This window comes from Bombus fervidus, chromosome 7 (assembly GCF_041682495.2).
Source record: "Bombus fervidus isolate BK054 chromosome 7, iyBomFerv1, whole genome shotgun sequence".
Classification (NCBI taxonomy): domain Eukaryota; kingdom Metazoa; phylum Arthropoda; class Insecta; order Hymenoptera; family Apidae; genus Bombus; species Bombus fervidus.
The window spans coordinates 4731412-4754465 of NC_091523.1; the positions used below are offsets into that span (position 1 = coordinate 4731412).

At 40.6% G+C, this 23054-nt stretch overlaps 1 protein-coding gene and 1 long non-coding RNA gene across 3 annotated transcripts in view; one reads left to right on the forward strand and one right to left on the reverse strand.

The window, feature by feature from the left end:
* LOC139988964 (uncharacterized) overlaps positions 1-23054 on the reverse strand; it is a 78837-nt gene that overhangs the window by 47825 nt on the left and 7958 nt on the right. The window lies entirely within an intron of this gene.
* On the forward strand, positions 594-7494 carry LOC139988976 (uncharacterized). Its single transcript, XR_011800239.1, has 3 exons — positions 594-1982; positions 4027-4156; positions 5982-7494. It is a non-coding gene; the product is annotated as an uncharacterized lncRNA (long non-coding RNA).

The following is a 23054-nucleotide window of genomic DNA, read 5'->3' on the forward strand; positions in this document are numbered from 1 at the left end:
CGTTGCGTGACATGAAAAATCCAGTTTCGAGACGCAAATAACTGTACCACCGGCTGAAATAGTACGTACGTGTCTCGAAAAACCATTTGAGAGCCGAAAGTCCGAACCAGCTAAAGAAATACAGTTTATCAAAGTTTAGAGGAGAGCCACGTCGCGTCGTTATCGTTCGCGTAAAGCTCTCATGGAAGAAAGAACGGGGATCGCTCGGGGTACCAATTTTAACGTGCCTCGGATACGAACTTTGGTTGAAAGAACGCGAGCAAATTAACCGTGAAAATCGAGTAATTGAAAACGATTAATGTTATGCGTGAAGCCACATCATTCGGGATAGAAAACGACGCAATAACGTATGTTGAAGTATTTCATAAATTTCCGTGTACTCTTGTTCTTCGAAGAATAATGATCGTAATCAAACTTCAACGAAATATACATTTAGACTTCAACGATGTTTCTATATTTTCGAATACCATGTAACTCCCGATTTAATACTATAACATTCCTCTTCCTTTTTTATTTTAATCCATATCCAATCTTTATCGAGGATTAATCTGCCTTTTCCTACAAGAAAGATAATACACGATATTATCGTAAAACTTGGACAAACTTGTGCAATGATACACGCTAACATCTTACATCGAATCAACGCTTGAAAAATCTTCTCTTGCAACCACAAACTCGAAACAGCCAAAGTCGCATATTGTAACGAAGCGAAAGACAGGATTCTCCTCTGGCTGTACGCGTGGCTTGTTGCAAGGATCAAGCAGCAGAAATCGCCAATAAACAAGCAGAAATTGTCAGAAAATCCCTCTCCCGTATCGCGTGGAACTCGAACGCTGATGACGAGACTTCAAACTCTATCCTCGATCCGCCCGCATGTTCAATACAGCGCAACTTCAGAGTCGAATAAACATCATAAACGTCGTTCGTCTCGGACACGCTGCTGAATAAATTCAGACGGTATTCGACGGGACGAAGAATCAGCGAGGACGGGTTCGTGGAAACGCGAGAACACGCGCGAAACCAAATGGAACTTACTAAAGATAGGAGAGAAGAGATTGGAAGAGGAAGACGCCCACGTGGTGCGATAGTAACGCAGCATCGACTAGTGAGAGGGATTTTCATTCACCGTCATCTGTATCCTCTGCTTCGTCGTATTCGCGATGGATCCATGACATTCGCAATCCGTACGAGCAAACCGCAACTTTGATTAGTGCGGTTTTTGATAGTGTGCGATTTTACAGCGCGTAGAGTGGATTCCAAGTGTTCTCAAGTACATATTTGCAGTATTGAAAAATTCTACTTAAAGTGTGCTGTTTTATTTCCAAATCGGTGCTTTGTGTTGTAAATAATATGACTTACCCTCACGCTCCTCAAAAGGTATCTGCTTTACTTAACTCGACTGTGTTAAATTGTCGTTAATATCATCACGATTAATTATTCAGAAATGTCAAAACGAGGAAAAGACATCTTTGCAATCTTCAAAATTCACGTTGTACTAAGTGAAAACATGAGAAGATTACACATTATCTATGGTATAATCATGAAGCTAATTAAAATATAATCTGCCATAAATTATTGCGGAAACTATTTTATCAAACGTATTCGTATACATGCGTAAGATTAGCAACCGAAAAAAAATAATTACAAGTGACAAACGATGGCCAAATAATATTTACAGTTTTTAAGTATATTTCATACGCAGTCTATATAGTTTTACAACAACAATTACTTGTCTAGATGAAGCTGTACTCCAAAAGATTTATTATCGAAGTGTGTACTAAAAATACGTTTGACTTGGAGTAAATTGTACCCTTCGTAAACTACGATGAAGAACGCAACTTCTATCTTCCTCGTACGATTATAATCCACATATTATCTTTTGCGAACGAATGAAATGACAAATGAAGAATAATCATAAAGCCATCAAAGTTTCGGACGATTTATAAAAATATCGATTGGTCGTTACAAGAATTCAACCTCGCGTAAGACTAGAAGCACGCAGAAAAATCCATTCGAGCATCAAACCGTGTGAAACGGCGAATCATTTTAAGTGCGCTCACGCGTGACAGAACGAAATTCCTCTAAAACGCAAAGACAGGTCCTTTTCGAAACTAGACGCTCAGACTTCCTAGCAAACGGGACAAAGAAGGGAAAAAAGTGATAGAATGATTGTTCGTCCTGTGAAGCGCGGTTCTTTTAAGATCAACAAGAACTAAGTGAAATTCGTTCGGATGCGTGGCAAATGCACAGGAAAGAGGAACGTTGCGTTCCATTATGGTGAGGCTGGCAATAAAAGTCCATCTACGCATCTGTCTTTCCTAGTTTTTCTCAGTAAACAGTCTCGTACCATCCAAATGGATGACGCAGCACCTTTCGCATGGCACTGAAACTGTCTCTCTCTCTCTCTCTCTCTCTCTCTCTCTCTCTCTCTCTCTCTCTCTCTATTTATCTATCTATCTATCTCTATCTCTTCCTCTCTTTCTATCTTCCTCCCTGTAACAAAAATATTCCGCAAAGTTGGGATAAAATGGTACGTACGTTCGACGTGTAACACGAATATTGCCATGAAATCAGCCATGTCACATAGAACAACGCGCATTCTGTTAGATGACAAAAATCTTGATTCTGTTCGCTTTTCTATAAACAACTGCAAAACGAATGCGTCGTTCGTGCAAAAACGTGATGCGGCGTTTTCGAAATAACCAAGAAAAAGGGTCGCAGTTGACTTGTCCAAAGTTCGTGTTTTTATTACATCATTTTGAGGAGGTTGGATTTGCTTTTCGATTGTGACGCGATGAATCAACTATTCAAACTTTTAAGCGTTAATCATATGCGACGATTTGTGGACTATCGCGTGATAGGGCGTGTGATCTGGTATTTATGTATTAATTTTAGAACCTGTAATGTCAAGATTACGTAAGATTGGCAAAACTACAAAAACCTGAAAATATACCACTTACAGATCAAGGAAATCCAGGATCGATCGCTAGACTACCGCATAATTCCCGGAATGATAAACTGGCTAACCATCCTACGGCTATCATCCAGAGTGGAAATCACTCGGGCGATTTTTCGATCGAGGACGCTCATCCAAGCGATCCAGGAACGTGTATTTTAAAATCACTTGAATTTTAATCGAACCGCGCGCGGTTGTCATCAATTAACGTGCATTAAAGCTACGACGAGCAAGAGTGTTCATCCGGAGGGAAGGAGTTCATTCCACTTTGGCGGGATCGTGAGAGACAGAGAGGGTAACGGAGACTAGATGCGTGCATCCAGCTTAGCAAGGGAAAGATGGCAGCTCTCATAGGTTTCAGAAGCCCTCGGGGTCCAGAGACCGCCACAGCCTGAAGGCTTAGAATTCGCATCGTGAGGCACATCACGTCTCCGTGGGGTCTTCGTTTCTCTTCCTCCTCCCCGCTGCTTCTTTCTTCAGCTTCTTTAGCTTCTCCACCTTTCCTCTGCTTCTCATCTCCTTTTTTCCACCGGTCATCCTATCGCGTTAGGTCACGCAGACAAAACGTGCACCAAGGGTCGGGACACGACGCGCTACCGTGCACGCCACGCTTTAGAATGAATTTCGTTTGCATCCTTCCAATTGCATTCCTTTCGAGCCCTGAGCCGTTTCCTGCCCGCGTGTCCTCCAAGCAGCCTTGCCGCGTACTTTTCCTTTTTCTCCCTTTCTCTTTCCCTTTCCCTTTGTTCAACGATCGAGCGGCAGATACCGCATTGATGAGAAGGCCAGTCCTGCCCGCTGGTTTATCATTCAATTTATCAATCATATCGTTAGTTTGTATTATTGGATTCGCCGTTTCAGCAGTAACCTGAACGAGTTTAAAAACCATTGTTGTTTGTTATACACACTATATATATATATATATGTACATGATAAAAAAGATATATATATTTTTTATATATATATTTCCTAATTTAAAAACAAAAATACTCGCTTTTTATGATCCTCGAATAAGGTCTAATGAATTAATCATCCACTAATATCGAATAACCGTTTCCATTAATTTATAGTTTTCGGTTCAACGATGTTTCCAACGATATATCAGAAACACGTTCCGATTCGATGATCTTCGACCGAAAGCTCGTCCAAGAGGATATCACGTGAAAATCGTGGTAGTCGAAGCACGAAGGGCCGCGCGACGTGCGTATACAATCTATTAGAATGCATTTCTTTCGTTTCGTATTTCGCGGCTGTTCACAATGTTCGACTGCATTCCGAAGGGTGTGCCACTTCCTGCACGTGTGTCCTCCAGGCAGCCTTGCCCTCCCCCACAACATTTCATGTTCATAGAAACGGCTGATGAATCATGTTCGTTTATCTATCGTCGTTTAGAAATTTTTATCCAACAGAGAGTGCAATAAAATAATTCTACTACAACGAGAAGAACGTTGGTACTTAAGAATTATCAGTTCATCTTTAATTTATACTATCGATTTTATTTTATTACTATTAGAGAAACATTTAACAATTCCGAAAATAACATTTTTCAATTTCATTCTACTGTATCAAATTTAATTTCGTGACCAAGAAGGATAAGAAAACCGTCTATTTTTAACTGATATAGCAATGAAAATAATGATGTATTAAGAACTATAAAATGATTTCTAGAAATGTAGGCAAATATTCCATATATATAGGTATATTATTAAGTACAAATTCAGTGAACAGTAATTATTAGGGCATTTACTAAGAATTGCGAATAAAAGAATAAACAGAAAGAACGTATAATTAACCATTAGTTATTATTACAACGCATGGTTATATAAGTAATTAATTCACTTTAAGCAAAATTTACCGCTGCACACATTAAGAAAATTATTTTCTCTTTATACGATCGAATTTTTATGAGCTTAAAATATCATTGTTTAATGACAAAATAAACATACGCTGCGATTGTAATAGACACAAAAACGTTCTCGATAACTACAGTTCCTATGTAACTTCTCGATAACTCCAGTTAGTTCCATAAGTAACATGTAACTACATGATAGCCATTCATTTCCTTGGATAATTTTAATAACTCATTTTAATACATTTCGTGGCAAAAACTAATTCAACGGTATATCATGTTGATATTATCTGCATTTACCAAACAATTTTACTCATCAAAGACACGCGTCATTCTTAACCCTTTGCGCTCAAGGCCTTTTTCGCTGAGGCCTACCAACAACTGGAGATGATTTGCCGCATATTTGGTGTATATTTAAATGATTTCACATACAGATTAACACACAAAACTACTATATTTTAATATTTTACGTATGTTTACATTTCAAACTTGTTTCATATTCATCACTGCTTTCTTTCTCTCTATCGTCAAGTACTCTATGTATAAATGTAATTTCGTCGTTTAAAAACGAAAAATCAAACTCATCTTTACTTGAGCTGATTTCATTACTACATCCCAAGCTTATAGAGTTCAACAAATTTGAAAATAATATTCCTATTGCTACGACTGCCAAGCTCAAACTGACGCCGAAGACACAGCCCGATTCATGATCACGAACTAATTTGACATAAGAAAATCTTATAGCCATTTGAAGTGTATTATTCTACATTTCGTAAGATTATATGTAAAAAGCTTAGAATCCCATTCATGAAGCTGTATTAACATCAACGCTTCGAGTTCCAAAGAAATCAAACCTAAATAAACATCGTCGCCGTTCGAATCACTGTATCAAACCAAGCGATGGCCGAGAATCACCTCTCGAGTGCAAAGGGTTCATATTCAATTATTCGCAGTGAAAAAAAAATTCAATCTGCGGCTGTTTTAAAAGCTATAAGATTTCTTCAACATTAACAAGCGAATTCCATATTCCGTTCCTATTAACACTCAGAATCGTCGATTTTCTCTTTACTTTAATGTTCGCAAATTACATAACGATACACGAAATGGCGCAAAAATATCTGATGGTATTAGCTGAATTCGCAGAAATGAAAATTTGTCGTTTGTCAGAAATTTCAGTCGTTGGCACACTTACCATTCGACGAAACACCAAAAAAGCAGTCTAATGACCAGAACGATGGCCGCCGTGAAAAAAGTTTCCGTTATTACGAAAATAACGAGCATGGAGAGCCGGCAAGGGTCATTTTCGGGCAACCAGGAACACGATAACTCAATGAAGAACCAACGTAGCGAGCGTCCCCGTGATCAATCGACGATCGTGTTACGGAACACAAAGTCTAGGCCCACCAGAAATCCGCTCGGGTTTCTCAACTGGATTCGTCCGGGGATTTGGGACATTCGAGTAACGAGAACACTGGCGAAAAACGAAGACACAAGATACGAACAAAAAGTTTAACCAGTGGTCCAGTGACACCCTAAGACTGGGTTGTTGGTAACGGATTCTCTTTTTCTGACGTTCGGAGGCAGATAGTGTATCGAGATACTTCAAAAAGTACCGAGGTCTTTGGAAGATGTTCTTCATACGGAACTTTCCACAAATACATATTACCAGAAATTTGGAGGTAATAGATTGAAATATCCTAAAGACGTTGGCAGCGTGAAAGAGTTCCTTCTAGAATTTTACACGGCAACGTCTGGCCAACGTACAACTGAATTATCTTCAGTTACTAGACTAGCAGACAGTCGATCGATTATGAGATCTCATTCGACAGAACGTGTCGATGGAAATAACGTTTACAATCAGAATTATGCAACATACAAGAAAAAATATACGGAAAAACAAAATGTTGACAAATTTTGAATAATTACTAAATATCGTACACTCGATATAAGATCTCATCCGTGTGAAACCTAATCTAAAATAATGCGCGCTTTATTCGTTGACACGGCTATGGCAAGTGTAAACCGTTAGCAGCAATCGCGCGTGCATTCCGGTTAGCGTCAGAATAATTACTCGTTCGCATAGCGCGGACCAAGCTAATGATGGTGGTAATAGAAAAAAAAGGGGATAAACACCAGATAATTGCTATGCGACCTGATTTATGTCTCTCCCTTCTACCAATTGCTGGATTTGCAATTGCGAACAAATAAAGTGTGATCTTTAATAGGCACGTTGCGCTAATAACACCAACGTTTTCTTTCGTTTCTGTTCTTTTTCCTCTGTCCACTATAGATGTGATAAATCAGAGTGTCTACACATAATTTTATCGCTGTGCAACGGCACTGTTACATTTTATATCGATTTTTTCGTATCTTTTTTGTATATACGATCGCTTCACATTTCTTCGAAATGATGCAAAACATTTTCTTTTAGAAAAACTTAAGGTCGATCGTTTAGTCCTATCGACGAACAAGCTGCACGAAATATTCGGAGGTACGTCGAGTGGGCCAGTTACATGAATGCACAATGATGAATCATATCTCAGGCAAAGAAGTTGAATCTTTAAGCGGCATGACCTTGGATTGGCGATACAGAAGCAGCAACTCGCGAATTAACGTTCCTGCCGATTCTTTTCTTTCTTTTTGCCCGGCTAATTACGCGTATCGAGTAGTATAATTAACGAGACATACACCGTTTTCAAGATTACAGAGAAACAGGATCGTCGATGGCTCGTTGGAACAATTTAATAGAGCATCGCACCAAATAACGCTCTCCTCTTCGCGATTCAGTTTCGATCGAACGGAAGCTAGTAGACGAAAGATAAACGCTATCAGCTTTAGTGTACAACGAATGAGAAACTTCTCCTACCGGCAGAGATCGATAAAACGGATATACGAACTGGAAACTATCGATCTTTTTGCCAAGAAACGCTAACTTATCTTGATTTCAAATACTGCAACAGCATTTTTTCCTACGTCCAATACGAACTCGGTCGATTCTTTCCATTTTCTGCAAGTAGTATCTACTACCAAACCGATATCCAGGAAATTGAACACGTCCAAATCTACTATGAGATTCTTTCCAGAAGTTCTGGAAGTCGAATGCGACGCGAGTTAGCGCGGAAGGAGCCAAATGAGTGGATGCATAATGGTGAATCATATCAGTGCCGAAGAAACTAGATCATTAAGCCATATAACCTTGGATTTCTTGCCAAGTTCAGTGCACTGTCCGGTCGGCTAGGCTGAATATATCTACTCCAGCGCTACCTACCGCCTCTGTCTCTCCTTTCGTTTCCTTCCTCTTCTTCGTCTTCTCCTCTCTCCATCCCACCCAGATCACGCAACCTTCTCTTTTCCCCTCCTGTCCCTATACTCAATCCACAGCGCCTCTCTTCCCTTCTTCGTACTTCGTACGCACTTGCACGCGTGTACAGAGGTATCTCGCGCATATCCTCGCTCCTCTCTCGCTCCTTGGTCGTAGTATTTTTCTCCTTCTAGCCTCCCCCTGTCTCCCGGGGAACTCAGCCATCTAGGCCTATCCTAGTTTTTGCCTATCCAGAGAGGCTGACCGAAGGAAGGAACCCGGACCCGGTCTGCATAGCCTGCCACCGGTCTTTGAAACCATCTAAGGCCGGTTTCTTTGCCTTATACGATCATTTCTTCGCGGCGAATAACGCGCGCCACGCGAATCCGAATGCGTCCGGGAGACAGAGACCAAATAGAGCTAACCGAGTGCGTATGTCGAATCGAGAGAGCAAGAGGAAGAGAGTTCAAGGTGAGAAAAACCAAAGATCGAGCAGAAGCGGGAGGAAGACCGAGAACAGAAAGAAATATGTTACTCGGCGGTGCCGCGCCGCCGAGGAAATGCAGAGGATCAGAAACAAGGCGAAAAGGATCGGTCCAAGAGAAAGGGAGGAAGATATACGGCGAGACACATCGACGGCGATGGGAGAAGAGGAGGAGGGCAAACGTATAGTGAGAAAAGAAATGGGAAGAGAGAAGAGAGAAGAGAGAAGAGAGAAGAGAAAAGAGAAAGGTTCTTGGCTCTTGGCAGACAGCGATAACGACGAAGTGTAATGTGTAATGTGTAATGCCTTCACTTTCCATCGTAAACATTTCGAGGCTGTTTCTCTCATGCGACGATAGGACGTCGCGCGTCGTCTGGATTTTCTAAGCGGCACACCAGCCATTCGCCCCGCGAATCTTAGATGCATACTCCTTGCCAGCCTCTACGAGGAATTTCGTAGGCTTAATATAATGCTCGGAGCGAAATAATGCGATGTGACCGTGCAGCGTTCGGCAAGATAATGCTGTTTCGCTGGCTGGCGCTCAACGTGAGGCGTATATACCATGCGCCCGCGTCCGTGCTCAGCTTCTACGATCCTTGCACGCCACAGAGGTTTATATCAAAACCATGAGCACCAAGTAAGACATTACTCCGAGCATCGGTATAACGTTTAAGTGCTAGTAATTCGCGGTTAGCGATTGGAATTAAAGGAGGTCGTGCCGTTCTCATGCTTTGTTTGCAAGCTTTAGACACACGTCTTGTACGTTCATGGATCTCCTCCCGTTTGTATTGTGTCCTGCGTGTTTCTTCTTTCACGACGACCACGTATACGTATATTTCTTCAATGACACAGCACGTAGTGGCTTTCATTCTTGGCACGAATGATATCATGAACGATGGATTATTTCAAATGCGATGGGATGATTGCTAAGACATCAGATTAATATTTTATTCCTATATCGTGGTTCGTAACGATCGCAGAGAAAGGAACACGAATAAAACAATATTGTTTCGTTCGGAAGGATGATCGTTTAAAATCTCTATTATATGGAGTTTAAATAATTAGTCGCATCAAGAGGATTCGTTCTTTCGCAATTTAATTCGCAATAAAGTTTATTTTGCTTTACAAATTTAGATTTGTATTAAATTTTTAGATTTGTATTTTTTAAATTCCGCTTATATATCAGAAAATATCCAAAAATCAAGCTCTCATTCGCAACGATAACTGGTTCGAAAATTTCGCTGTTCTCGCGACATGATTCCTCGCTCCTCGAATCTTATCAGTCAAGACAGCAACAGTAGTCTGCTGCTATCCTATCTTCACTCGATGATAGGTGACCTGAATTTGTCGAAGTACGCCAGAAAATTTATCGCCGTTCGATCGTAAAAACTATCTAACGCCCATGCTTTTTCCTCGCCTTATTTAGAGCCGTGCAAGTACCACTATAAGGTATCGCACATGATGCAAGGAAAGGAAGCTTTAATCGTTCCGAAAATTACAGCACATGCGAATCTGCGATGCTGCGTTAATCTTGTGACTGTTACACGCGCTACTACTACTCTCTTCTGCCAGAACAACGTAAAGAGGAAGAGAATCACGGTCTCGCTCGTAACAGGAAAGTAACAACGCTTTTTCTGCTGGTATCCTGCCGCGTAACTGTTCCGCTTAATATCTATTATAAACTTACGCGCCCCTTTCACCCGCGAGAGAAATAAGAAGAAAGAAAGAGATAGGACAGCAGGAATATGCATGAGAGTACTCGCAAAGAGATCTGTGTTTATCGTTATAACGTTGAACACATTGTATTTAACGGTATCCACCGATTCTAAATAGCCATTCGCGCTCGATTGTACGTGGTATAGCCATTGTAGCGTACGTACGAGCGAACTTTGACTATCGTTAATAAACTTTTACGTGGTCGGCTGAAGTTTACGAATGAAAATTGACGATAATTCTACTAATTAACACCTTATTGACTGCTGACGCGATAATAAAACATTTCTGTCAGTTGTATCCTAATAGCCGATAGTTCGAATAGTATCGTTACATACAACAATATCCGGGATAACGTGATATTGACTCACCTTGCAAAAGCGATTTCGTCATTTATGCAAAATTATAAGATAATGAGGTGTATCTAGTACATGCATATTAATGCGCCTCCAAATGATAGGTTCGTGTTATTAACGTTGTTAATGCGAAAGGAAATGTTAACACGGCAGGCTGTAACACGCTATAATATGGCAATAGTCTTACGAATCCGAAAATAAATGAAACCGATAATCGAGGAACATCCGTAGGGTCTAACATTTTAAACGACATTTAATTCTCAAAGACAAAATTATGATTTCGAGGCTCGAGTATCTAAATTTCCTTTAATCACTAATCAACGTTAGCAACGTAAGCAATACTTGAGACAATTTCTCCATCGGCCCCTCGTCTTTCAATGGCAATTTAATCGCGCCGAAAATTAACCGGCTCCTGAACATACGGCGTCCGTCGAAAACCCGGAACCATCTAAACGGCATTCTTCGTGACAGAACAACTAAGAAAAAAGGAAGAGGCTAAAGAACTAAAAAGGGCAACACGAGTATAACAGAGGCAAAAGAAGCAATATCTCCTCCCAAGTAATTCGGTCCTAACGTTGCCCTTATGCCGTATAACATCCGATACCTTCACCTTCCTCCAACCGCTAATGCGAACAATGTAAAATAACACCTCTGATATAACCGACGCAAATAAAACGGTCCGATGACCGAATACTCACGCGTGCATATAGTTGCACGTACAGTGGCGATCAACCGATCGTCAGGAAATCGCGTTTCAAACTTGCTACATCGCCGAGCTTCTTGGAAAACCTCGAGTTGTTATCATTATCGCGTGGGTGGCCTGTAAGTGTTCATGCCGAGATGCACGGTAAAGTACGAGGTATAAGTTCGGTAGATCTTCCTCGCAGGAAAAATTTTTCTCGCAGGATACGATGTAAGATGAAGAAAATTGAAATACGTCGAGAAGAATGATTGAGGAGAATGAAGTTTACGGTGTTTTAGCAAGCGAGTTAGTAGATACATGGTTTTTGAGAATTATCAAATAGAAATGCATAGAGTCGTATTACTTAGGTTTGACCAAATCGTGTTTCGTAAAATGAAACCAGTTAACTATGGAATTTAGTTTTAGAAATCTCTCATGGGGTTAAGTCATGGAGTGTGTAAATAAATACAAGCGACGACGAGTATACACGGCAAACACACAAAAATAAAGTTTTTGTTTGACGCGTATACTTGTCAAACGCAGCTAGTTGGTTAAGAATCACAATAAACACAAAACCGCAACGATCGATTCTCTAATTCTATGATCTTGCAACGCAAAGAGTGGTCTACTTTTTTGCTCGCTTAAAGTTCAAGCCCGGACAAGCCAGGAGGCGCGAGCACCGCGTATTAACTTCCGTTCGCCATACGACCGCGAGAGTCAATGAGTATACATACGTATACGTATATATGTACATCCACCAGTGTATGCCTATATAGTTTACACAGGTCGCGACGTCGATGAACCTCACGTCACCACGGTTATTATAGTTTTTCCCCATAAATTGCCACATGTCATCCCGAGTACGGCTTACGTGTTATACTCTTCTTAGTTAATTCTTCCAGATATCTCGGACGGTGTCACATGAAACACGCGACGAAACACATCGGTGGACCATTGCTATATCCATACTAGTTACGCACTGTGCGATATATATGCGACGTGTGTGTGTGTGTATTAACACATAATGTAGAGTAGACCATGGAAGATCAATTTCCCCTGAATAAAACATCCTGTCGGTCGGATTGGCGTTATCGATGGAAGAGCCTCTAGGCTGAACGACCAAACGGATGCGATACAAGAATGAGAACATGCTTGTTTCACGGCCTACGCACCGCTAGATATACACCGTGGACGAGACGATAGCGAATATTTGGTATCGATGTCCGGTGTCAATAACGTGCGATCATCGAGTCGGTGGAGCTATGTAAAGCGGATGTAGCGAAGGTTTTCCAAAGTAATTTGTGTCGCTGCAAATACACGTACTGGCTTTTAACATTTAAATAACACGCCCTTTGATAAGTTGCTTGTCTTTCGGGATAATATACTTAATCAATCGAATCGGTACGTTTCAGCTATCGACGCATCGCAGATTGTTACAATTGGCGATGCTCGCTAACAATGCTAAAAACGCTAACAACGCTAATAACACTAAGAACGATTAAGCTTCTTCTGACGTTATAAGAAATAATACATAATTCTAAGAAAATAATTTTCCCTCTTACGTAGGAAGCGAATTTTTCAGAAAAATGTATCGATCAAAACATCTGAAAGGGTGGGTCTCCTATAATCCAGAAAATGAGAAATCGAGTTTCATTGTTGAATTTCAGAGGCCAAACCTGCCATACGATTCTCTTCCTTTTCGCAGTCAATCTTCACTGCAAGAGTTCTATTTCTTCCATTTCGTTTCATCAGGTACGTTTCATGCTTGAACATTCCCCGCCCGATATCGGGCGTATCGTATCATCGACTTTTTGCTCACTTTGTAACCCTTCAACGTGCACTTCGATTCAGACATCGTCTATAGATGCGCACCGTTTATAAAAAACGTTGAAACGTTAATTTGCCGGTTCATGTTGTCGTCTATCTATTAATATTCTCGGGCATGTCGATTGCGATGAGAAATCAATTCATATAATTTCTCTGAAAAAGAACAAACGCAAAAGATCGCGATCGAGAATATGCCAGAAGCAGTGACGCGCATCCTGTGGTCCATACTGCAGAACCACCTTCTTCTCTCCGAGTATCCGCTCCTTTCCGCTTGGACGAGAAAGGATGATTCGAATACCCTCTGGCACCGACTGTCCGCCCGCTTGAAAAACCTTCGATGTGCATACTACGTACACACGCAGACCGGAAATACCCATGAGGCACCTTTGCACAGCCCGCCACGATATTCTTGCGGAAGTGCACCACACGGAATGCAAATTTGTTTCGATCCAATCACTTTACGAGAAATAAAGTTGATACATCCTTTCCTTCCGAGCTGACATTGTTATCCAAATTCGTACCTCTTCGATCGAGGCAATTGCTCTCAAAACTTGTTTGAATGCTGTCCAATAAACAGACTTTATTCGCAAATATACATACCACAAAAGTCCTAGTATCGAAAGCATTATATACATCGAGCTTATCTTCTGACCATCGACATCGAAATAAAGACAGAGTTCATAAATGAGATCAAAGGTAATTAATCACCCGAATGGAGGTATCAAGGCGGCCTAAATCGAGGCACACAGGTTTCGACGCTCCTACCAAGCGTGTCTGGCTGTCTAATTAAATCCATAATTACGATCGATACACATAATTGGATCGAGTTAGAAACAACTTTAGCTGCGAAGATCAAAGGTCCACGACCGATTTCTCGTGATGCACAGGACACGAACGAACAACGACCAACGGAGATTGAAAGGGACCATAACCATGGATCGAAATACACTGGCAACGTTGCACCTGCGCCAAACGTTATTGTTTTAGGACCAGGTAGATAAACTTTAATAGGCTTCGGACACGCTTCGATCGGATCTCCATTCAACCGAATCGTCTCCGTTCAAGTTCGTAGCCAGGATTTTCGCTTCTTTATTTCTCATTCTTGTCCGTAGTCACTCTTTGTAGTCTATTTTTGACGTTTTGTAGTGTAAAAACTTCGAATTCCAACTTGATTTGTTACCCTATTCTTCAGAAGCAATTGTCTTATTATCTTATTGTCTTATTATATTCGTTTCTACTCGTTTTTTTCAATTTATACTGCTGTTTTTTCCTCTCTCTTTCCTTTTGTCGCGTGGTTCAAATATCTTTAACTTGAAAACGTTCTTCGAAACCTTTACTTGTGAAAATAAAGGAAACTTCTACTTTACGTTCTTAATGTGGTATGAAATCTTCTCATTGTCAGAAAAGTTGAAATATCTATCTCGATAATAATTGCCTCGATTGAAAGAGTGCTATAATATACATATTTCTTTTAAGATATAAGTGACCGTAATACGCGGAAGTAACTTCGTAATATAGATTTTCTAAAGAAAACCTTAAGTAAAATTTCTCGAGCATATCGCATATGAAGAGATCAGACTTGACTAAATCAGCCACAAAGTTTTTACCTCTAAAACTATCAAAAGCCAGTTAAACCGAAACGAAGAAAAAATCCAGGAAAATTGCCAGTACTCCGTGGAGAATTTTAAACGTGTCGGAGCACATAGACCAGTGCTACTTGCCACTGCCAGCATTCGATAAAATAGAAGAGAGAAAGAAAACTAAAAACCACTCAAACCTGTCAGATTACACCTGTCGCCTCGTTTCATCAATAGCGACTAATTCTCCTGCTGTTCGTATTTCCTCTCAACGATGTTTATCTCTTTCCAGTCTTGATCTGCATTCGCGCGCCCGCTGTCACGGTTAATTCTTTTAATTTCCAGGATTCCTCCGTTGAAATATTCTGTGACTTTATGTTATCGCACGGCGACATTTCTGTGTCTTTATCGACCAGTTGCCGGCATTATCAGTCCGGTCAATCGGTCTCGATCGACAACTTCCCTCACTATGCACTCGCTGTTTCTCTCTTCCTCTTTCTTCATCTTGCCTCTTTCTGTATCTGGCCAGTCCACCAACGATTATCAAAGTCGTTCTATGCGCCTTAATAGTGTGTTAATGTTCAACTCGGCGAGATATCGAATCGAATCGCCTCGCCACCGTTCGATTACCTATAACTCGCTGTGTATTCCGTTCGAATGTCGACGACCGATCTGTTGCTCGCAACGAGGCAAGAAAAAAAGAAACCAAGTAGGAAAAAACGCAATGGAGTCTGTACACATGTCATAAAATTATAATGCGAAGTAAAATCGACCCTACTCCAGATTTCATAGCATTGCTGGTTGGCTTTTTTTTTATTGCTTTGCTGCGAGTGACCGCGATTCATCGATAGCAATTAAATGTGGGCGGTGCTTGGATGCGATGGATTTTTTGATTTCTCGCGCTCACCGTCTTGGTAAAACATGTTTGCCAACCTCCGACACGCCTATGGAGAGCTTTTCTATCTTTACGGGCGAAAATAACGCCAGTCTCAGTCTTCATTATCGAGACTCACGCACATTGTTGGAGGTTAACGCGTTTTCATCTTCGATAACATTCGATGAGACTGGTCGATTCCTTAGAACAAGGTCTGCATACGTTTAGGTTGATATGTAATTGATGACATGAATGATGATTAACGCCCGAGAATAGTGTTTCGTCTGTTCGAGGAGTAAGTAATTCTAATGAATTCGATAACAATATTCTCGTTATTTGTCTAACTTTTTCACAATATGTTGTAATTACTTCTTACTTTATCTATGCTTTGCTCTATTTCTATCTTATCTAAAAATAGTCCGCCTATTCCTGTTTCATAAATATACATATAACGATTAGAAGTATCAAAGAAAAGGTAAAAATTAATTCTCGATAACGATTCACCTAACTGGTGTATCAAGAAGTATCACTTTTAAACGATAAACATAAAACGGTCACGAGAAATACTATAAGTGCATTCGAACAAGTTGCTCTTCAACTAACCGGACTACTCGTAAAGCAAATGTCACGCGACCAGAAATTAACCAATATATACACTGAGACGGGTGCCAACCAGAGATTCAGAAGATAGACATCCGGTAGCTTAACGCTCGAATCAAATATCATAACAGCTCACCAACGGGCTGAGTTGAACACCAGAAAGGGTTGTGTTTTACGCGACTTGTTTCGTAGACGATCCAAGCGGTCCGAGTGATATCATATTATTCGGTGAATACAATGTCAAGTTTAACTGATAAATATTACAAGCTTTTATCTCATTTTCTATTCATTGACAGAGATACTTTAAAAAAATGTCGTAAGCTTTACCAAGACTTACCCAACAACCTACGCACCGATCGATGTGACCGTGAAGCACTTTAAAAACTCGGGCATCTCGATGGAAGAAACAAAAACCACGAACAACATCCCGGTTCTTTCCTCGACCGATCAAACTGTTCGTTCGCAAACTGTTGCGCCGCTAAACTACGGTTTCGGAAATTCTACAATCGAGTTATTTGCTCGACGATCGATACAGACGATTCTCCCAGTTCCAATTACATGCAATCGCGTAAAATCCGTAGCATTGCTTTGTAAATTCATGACGTGTCATCGTCAAGCCCTATCACAGAGAAACCAAGAAAAACCGAGTAGAAAGCGGCACAGTTGAAACGTGTTTCCGGTGTTCGAAACTTGCTACGAATCGAATGTGTCGAGCGTAACGCATCCAAGCGACATCGCGCATCGATGCTCTTTCCAGCGGACGAAAATTATTGTGGGGACAACAACGTGAATGTTGACGGGGACTTTAATATCACGACCATGGAATGCCGTAGAGTCTAGAGCGTACATCGTTGGAACAGCCAAGTAGTTTACCTCTGTCAGTGGCCGGCCGCGCGTCTATTGCACACACGTCAGAGCGAGTGCACTCTCGCAAAAAATTTAGCGCACGTTCCACGATGGAAGCGATGGCAGCGACGGTTATCATCAGCAGACCAGCAACTACTCCAAGTGACACGAGAAACTCCGTTAGATTCGCGACCAAATGAAAGTTTAGTCGAACTGCGCTCGCGTTCGCGTACTTCTTGCAACTTGCTGCCACAAGGCTCGCGCTCTAGCAAGAAAATCGGTGGACATGGCATTCGATGTCAGGGTTAGAATTTAACGTCGGAAAGGATGTAGCACATTGAAACGTCGGAAAATATCTAGTACATTGGAATGTAGGAAATTTAATGGCAGATACTGTTATGAAGAATGCTCTGGATGAGATTACGGATTGTCTTATGGCGAATGTTGTCCGACTATATGTTTTTATAGAATCTCTGATGTAGGTTTAATCGATATAAGTGATTTCATCATTATGGGAGATTAGCTTATTAGTATCACATATCTAGAAAGGAAGGGCGAAGGAGCCCTTAAAACGCTTACCTACTTCAATATAAAGTTACACTCGGACATAATATAGTAGAAATAATTTCATAAAGTACAACAAGGTTGCTAGCTGTGTTTACCTTAAACAATCAATGGCCCTATTATCTTGCATCACGCAGTCAAAATTGATACTTGAAATGAAACTTCGTAATTAAAATTTACTGTTATTGCTTGATTTTAAACACGCTATACGAGAGTGCTTAAGTATATTTACTCCATCTTAGTTGCGATAAAAGCACTTTACGAAGCTTCGGTGGAAACTAGCGGCGCGATATAACTCATAAAGAGCAAAGGACTAAAAGTTTGAAAAGCCTCGTTGAATTTTCAACCGAAAATGAGTATGTAAATTAACTGAATTTCTCACAGTACGAAAACTAATTTTTTTCTATCAATTTCATTCAGCTCTTATTTGAAATAACAATATTTCACACTAAAAAGGGCAGGGAGAAATTTCCAAGATAACAAACATATGCAAAACGAAAAGCTCTCCCTAACCGAGAAACATCTTTAACGAACCAAAAATCACTTCTCCGTCCTAACTCAAGTAAGAATCTGCACGTAAGCTCGTAAAACTACTTATACGTATGCCCTAACTCGTTACGGACTCGGCTTAAATATAGCGACCGCCTTCGGAGCAAGATCCCACGGTCGATAAACATTCTTACTAATAACACATTATGTAAATCCATTAAGGATGTCCGATTGGTAGTTGCCTTTGATTCGCCAATATACCCGTTGTAAGATATAAATGAGACCGAACAGCTCTTGTTAAACGTCTACATTTTTCGAAAAAAATTCGAGCAGCAAAAAACTGTTAAAAATTTTAGAAACAGAAGTATGATAGGAAAATCGCGAGAATGCTAGGAAAGAAGAAATATGGAGGAAGCCAGTTACAAGGAAACATCGAACTACGAACGGGAGCAACGAACGATAAACTCTTCCGGGAGCATAGATGGATTTGCTGCGTTGCGTTAAAGGAATCGAGCGTGGATCGATCCATCGATCCTTTTCTTCTCTGTCACAAATTCAATGTAGTTGCATAGCAAACGACGAATGATTCATTCGCAATGTCTGGTGAACGTGAAATCTCACCGTGAACCACGTACTCGGGCCATATAATTACGCCGAGTAGTTAGCCTTCAGTGTCCACGCGCTTGCGTTTAGGACATCCTATGTGTTTGACGTAGTGACGAAACAAGCGTGATTTTTATTTATGCACGACGCAAATAGCGTATGTTAGTGTGAATATCTCTTTCTTCTTCGTTCCTTTAACATTTCCTAATGAAAATGGCAAATCGTATCATATGCTTGGTACTGGATAGTCCGTATAATAAAGTTTACTTTCCAAACTACTCGCGAGTAAGATTTGAAAGTATGATCGTAAAACTTGTAATTAATTAAAAACAATTGCACAGATTTCCTGAATTTTCTGCAAGTTCGTAAAATCTTCTCGGTAATTAAAAATATCTTCGGACTTTCACTTTTCTAACCAACACTTGGATGGTGTATAATGTATCGCACGGTTTTATCGATCAATAACGTTCGTCGTTTTTGCGAGGGGCACGCGTCTCTGTAAACGTACGAAGCTTTGAAATGATATACAAAATCAACCTGCGTGTACCGTTGAAAGTAAACATTCTTGGTTATAAATTTTACATAGCCGTAATAGTTTCATTAATAGCTATTTATCTATCGTATTTAGATATACACCAACTTTTTCTCCACTTGTTTGACTTCTTCGTGCTTTCCAACTTGTTATTTCTAATTACCAGCAGCCACTGCTACCTTCTGAAGAATTTACTATTACAGACTAAAATATTATGTTTCAATTCCGATTATTGATTATTAGGCTTGAATCTAAACTCTACTTATAAAGTATTACATATTCCTAAATTACATTTATAGTTCGTGAAATTGTACGATATACAGATACATATCCAGAAAAAACGATTCGTCACATAAAAAATCTAGTTTTCTATGGAATTCATTCAATAGAGCGAAATAAGAAATCACTGTGGCGTAAAATTATATGCAAATTGAAGCGTGAAAGACAACACGTTTTCAAGTTGAACGTTCGACGCTTTACAAACGATCAGTCTAGATCGAACCAGCAGACGTTGCATAGGTACCTATATCTAGGATTCGCGAAGACGTGAACGAGGTACCGCGGAGCGGAAACGTCGGCGGATGCATCAACGGAAACATGCGTCGACTTTCTAACTACATATGCACCGTAGGAAACGCAGTAAATCTTACATGAATACCAAAGATTAAAAAGAAATTATTCCAGCGCACGTTTCCATGCAACATGTTGAAACAGCTTCCGAAAGGGCTTTTTGACTCTACGTAAGATTTAGTAACTTGGCTGCAGACTTCTGATCTCTGCGATAACTGGAAAACGCTTTTGGAATAAATAATGTAACGCTATGGAAGCTACCTTTTAGTTTCATTGTTCCCGGATACGAAACCTAGGTGTTGCTTTCCTTATTTATTTACATTATTTCGTCTTATCGAAAATATTAAAAATCCGTTCGTCAAACTTTTGCGCTTTCCAAACCAAAATGAGATAAAATCATCGAAAGACATCAATTTATTTACGCGCAACGCATCGCCATAAACCGTCCTTAGAGCCAGATTACTAGCTAATCTTCCCCATTTATGGTGGAGCTTCGCGCATAAAGAGTTAAATACTCCCACGCGTCGTTACCATGTTCTCGCTCGCTCACCGAGCATCAATGCTACTGAAATACGGCGTATCTGAGATGCTGGACGTGCACGGCACGACAGAATATCGATCGTACGCGAACCAGCTAAGTAGAGAGAACGAGAAAGCGAAATGAAAAGAGGGATGAAACGACAGGCACACGCGGCTAAACGGAATAGAGATATTTATTGGCATAGCCGGCGTCGCCTGTATAAGGCCAACTTACAACTCAAGTCACACGCATGAAGATAAGTTGTCACAGAAGAAATACACGCGGGACTGATAGATCTCGCAGGGGGCTCCGTTAGAAGCGAGAGCCCATTAGTAGATTCTCCTACAGTCTACGTCGACAACAGAAACGGGCGTTGATTTGTGTTTTGACACAAACTATCAGACTGCAAATTTCACACAGATTTAACGAAACGTATCTATTGATTCCGGCAATTCTCATGGCCAGATACTGCCACGGAACTGTTATTTAAGCAAGAGTTATGCGCACGCTATTGACTCTACCCGATGCTCCGATCATTTGCGACAAACTAATTACTCTCCCGCTATCGCCGCGCTTTTGGTACTTACTTTATCAATTTTTTATATGATGTGAGTCGTGTCCCAATCAGTCAGAATTGGACCACGCTTCCCAGCAAATATGTTACGCGTCTTGTATTGTGAAGTAAAAGTAGTTTAGAATATCGTGTCTTTTCGGAGTATAGCGCTAATAAATTTTTCTCTTACAAATACTCGTTTCCAAGGAATAATCGTAATCCAATACATGTTATAAAACAAACTTCAGACAAAAAATACAGTAGTTACTACATTTATAATCTTTTCGTTCAACATTTTATCGCTATGATTCAGCGAACAGGTACTATTGTACGTTATAGTATCTTCTTGCATTAAAATGCGAGATTTTATTACTATTCAGGTTTGCAGAAATCAAGTTCAACCTCAACCCTCTTCAGCCTCAACGGTCAGTTAACTACTATGTGTCTCAATATCCACTTTATCTTTTTAAAGTACACTTAGCTCCTCTCATCGTTAATCGATCGATGATTAAAGAACTAAGAATATGCCTAATTATTATTTCCGTTCTTAAAAATTTCAACATCATCGTAAATTTTGTCGACGTACATTACTGAACGATCTAAACATCAGTAAATTCAGTATCATTAAAAATCTGCACCCGACCCGACGACAATCTCAATCCAATCCGTCCAATATACTCACGGTGAAAGCGATCCATGGAGCGTTTCTCGCAAACAAAGCAAAGCGTCGTTCTACAGGCTCCATCGAGCGTCAACATTAATAACTTCATCAGTAGAGTAAAAAAGAATAAAAAGAGCGGAGAAGGCTCGCGGGGCTCGGTGAACGGAATTCATTCTGGAGCGTCGTAAAAGTGGACAAAAAGGATCGGGCTGGTCGTGATCGTCCATTTTCGGTCACGTCGATCGGGACAATGGTAGGAGAGAGAAAGGGGACCACGGTTGAACACGGGACAGAAGGAGCACATTATGGTATGCAGCTATGCAGTCAGGCACGTTATATGATTATTTTGCGCGGCCACGGCAAGGCCACCCTATGGCGAGGTGACAGGATCTCTCCCGCGCGCGCTCTCGTCTAACCCGTCGTCGTCTCCTGGATCAGGAACCTTGAGGAATTCCCAAACCGGGATCCGTTTAAAGAACCAAACCGAACCAGTGCCCCCGTCAAAAAGGTATAAAACGACGAAAATGTGTCGCACAAAAGATCCCCAAACGGGTCAACCTGGGTCAACCGATGCGATTTGGTTTATGGCACGAGCGAGAACCTCTTCTCTTGCATTATTGTATTTTCGTCGGTGATCTTTTTACGATGGGAATGACTGCGTTCCTGTTTCCCCTTTTTCATTTCGTTTTCTTACCTTCCTACCACTGAATGTCCTTCACCCTTTAATCCTTCCTCTCGCAAAAGTCAACTTCGAAATATCGTACTTTTTTCGCTTGTAACGAGAAACCTCTTCGTGTATCGTTCGCTTAAGTTTACTGTCTTCTCTAAAAGATCATCGAAGGAAGCTTTGATTTCATGAACCGTATGTAGTTGATATATAGTACTATTGATCGAAGGAGAATAATACTGGAAGGATTTGACGAGTGCGAGAAAAACGCACTTGTGAACGCTTCGACCGAGCTCGAAAGAGTTGGATAATTCAGTGGAATGGTATGTTTTTCGATAAATATTCTGAATTGCTGAATGAGTTTACGCTGCAATTGACCCGCGATATTCCTCGAGTGCTCTCGATATTTAGTTGGAAGTTTGAATAGACCCACGTCAGCGGGATTACTGGCGGGTACTCTGTCGGCAAATCTTTCGATATCCGTTCTAGTAAACGTTTGTACATTTGCGTATTTCTAGCCTTGCGATCGTTGCGGTAACCTTTGTTCGAAACGAAAAGAACAGTGAAATCCAGTGAATTCGCGTGCCGAGACATGTGTGAACAGAATGACGTTGCACATATTCCAATTATCGTGCGAATTTTCGATGTATTGGTTACTCTAAGCTTTCATCGTTTAACTTTATTCCTTTCACCACGTCTATTGTGTTAACGTCGGTATGTTTACACGAAATATAACCATAGATAAATAAGTAAACGACTAACAACATATGTAAATCTCCGGATAATTATAGGCATCTGTAACGGTCAAAGGATCGAACACCAAAATCGCG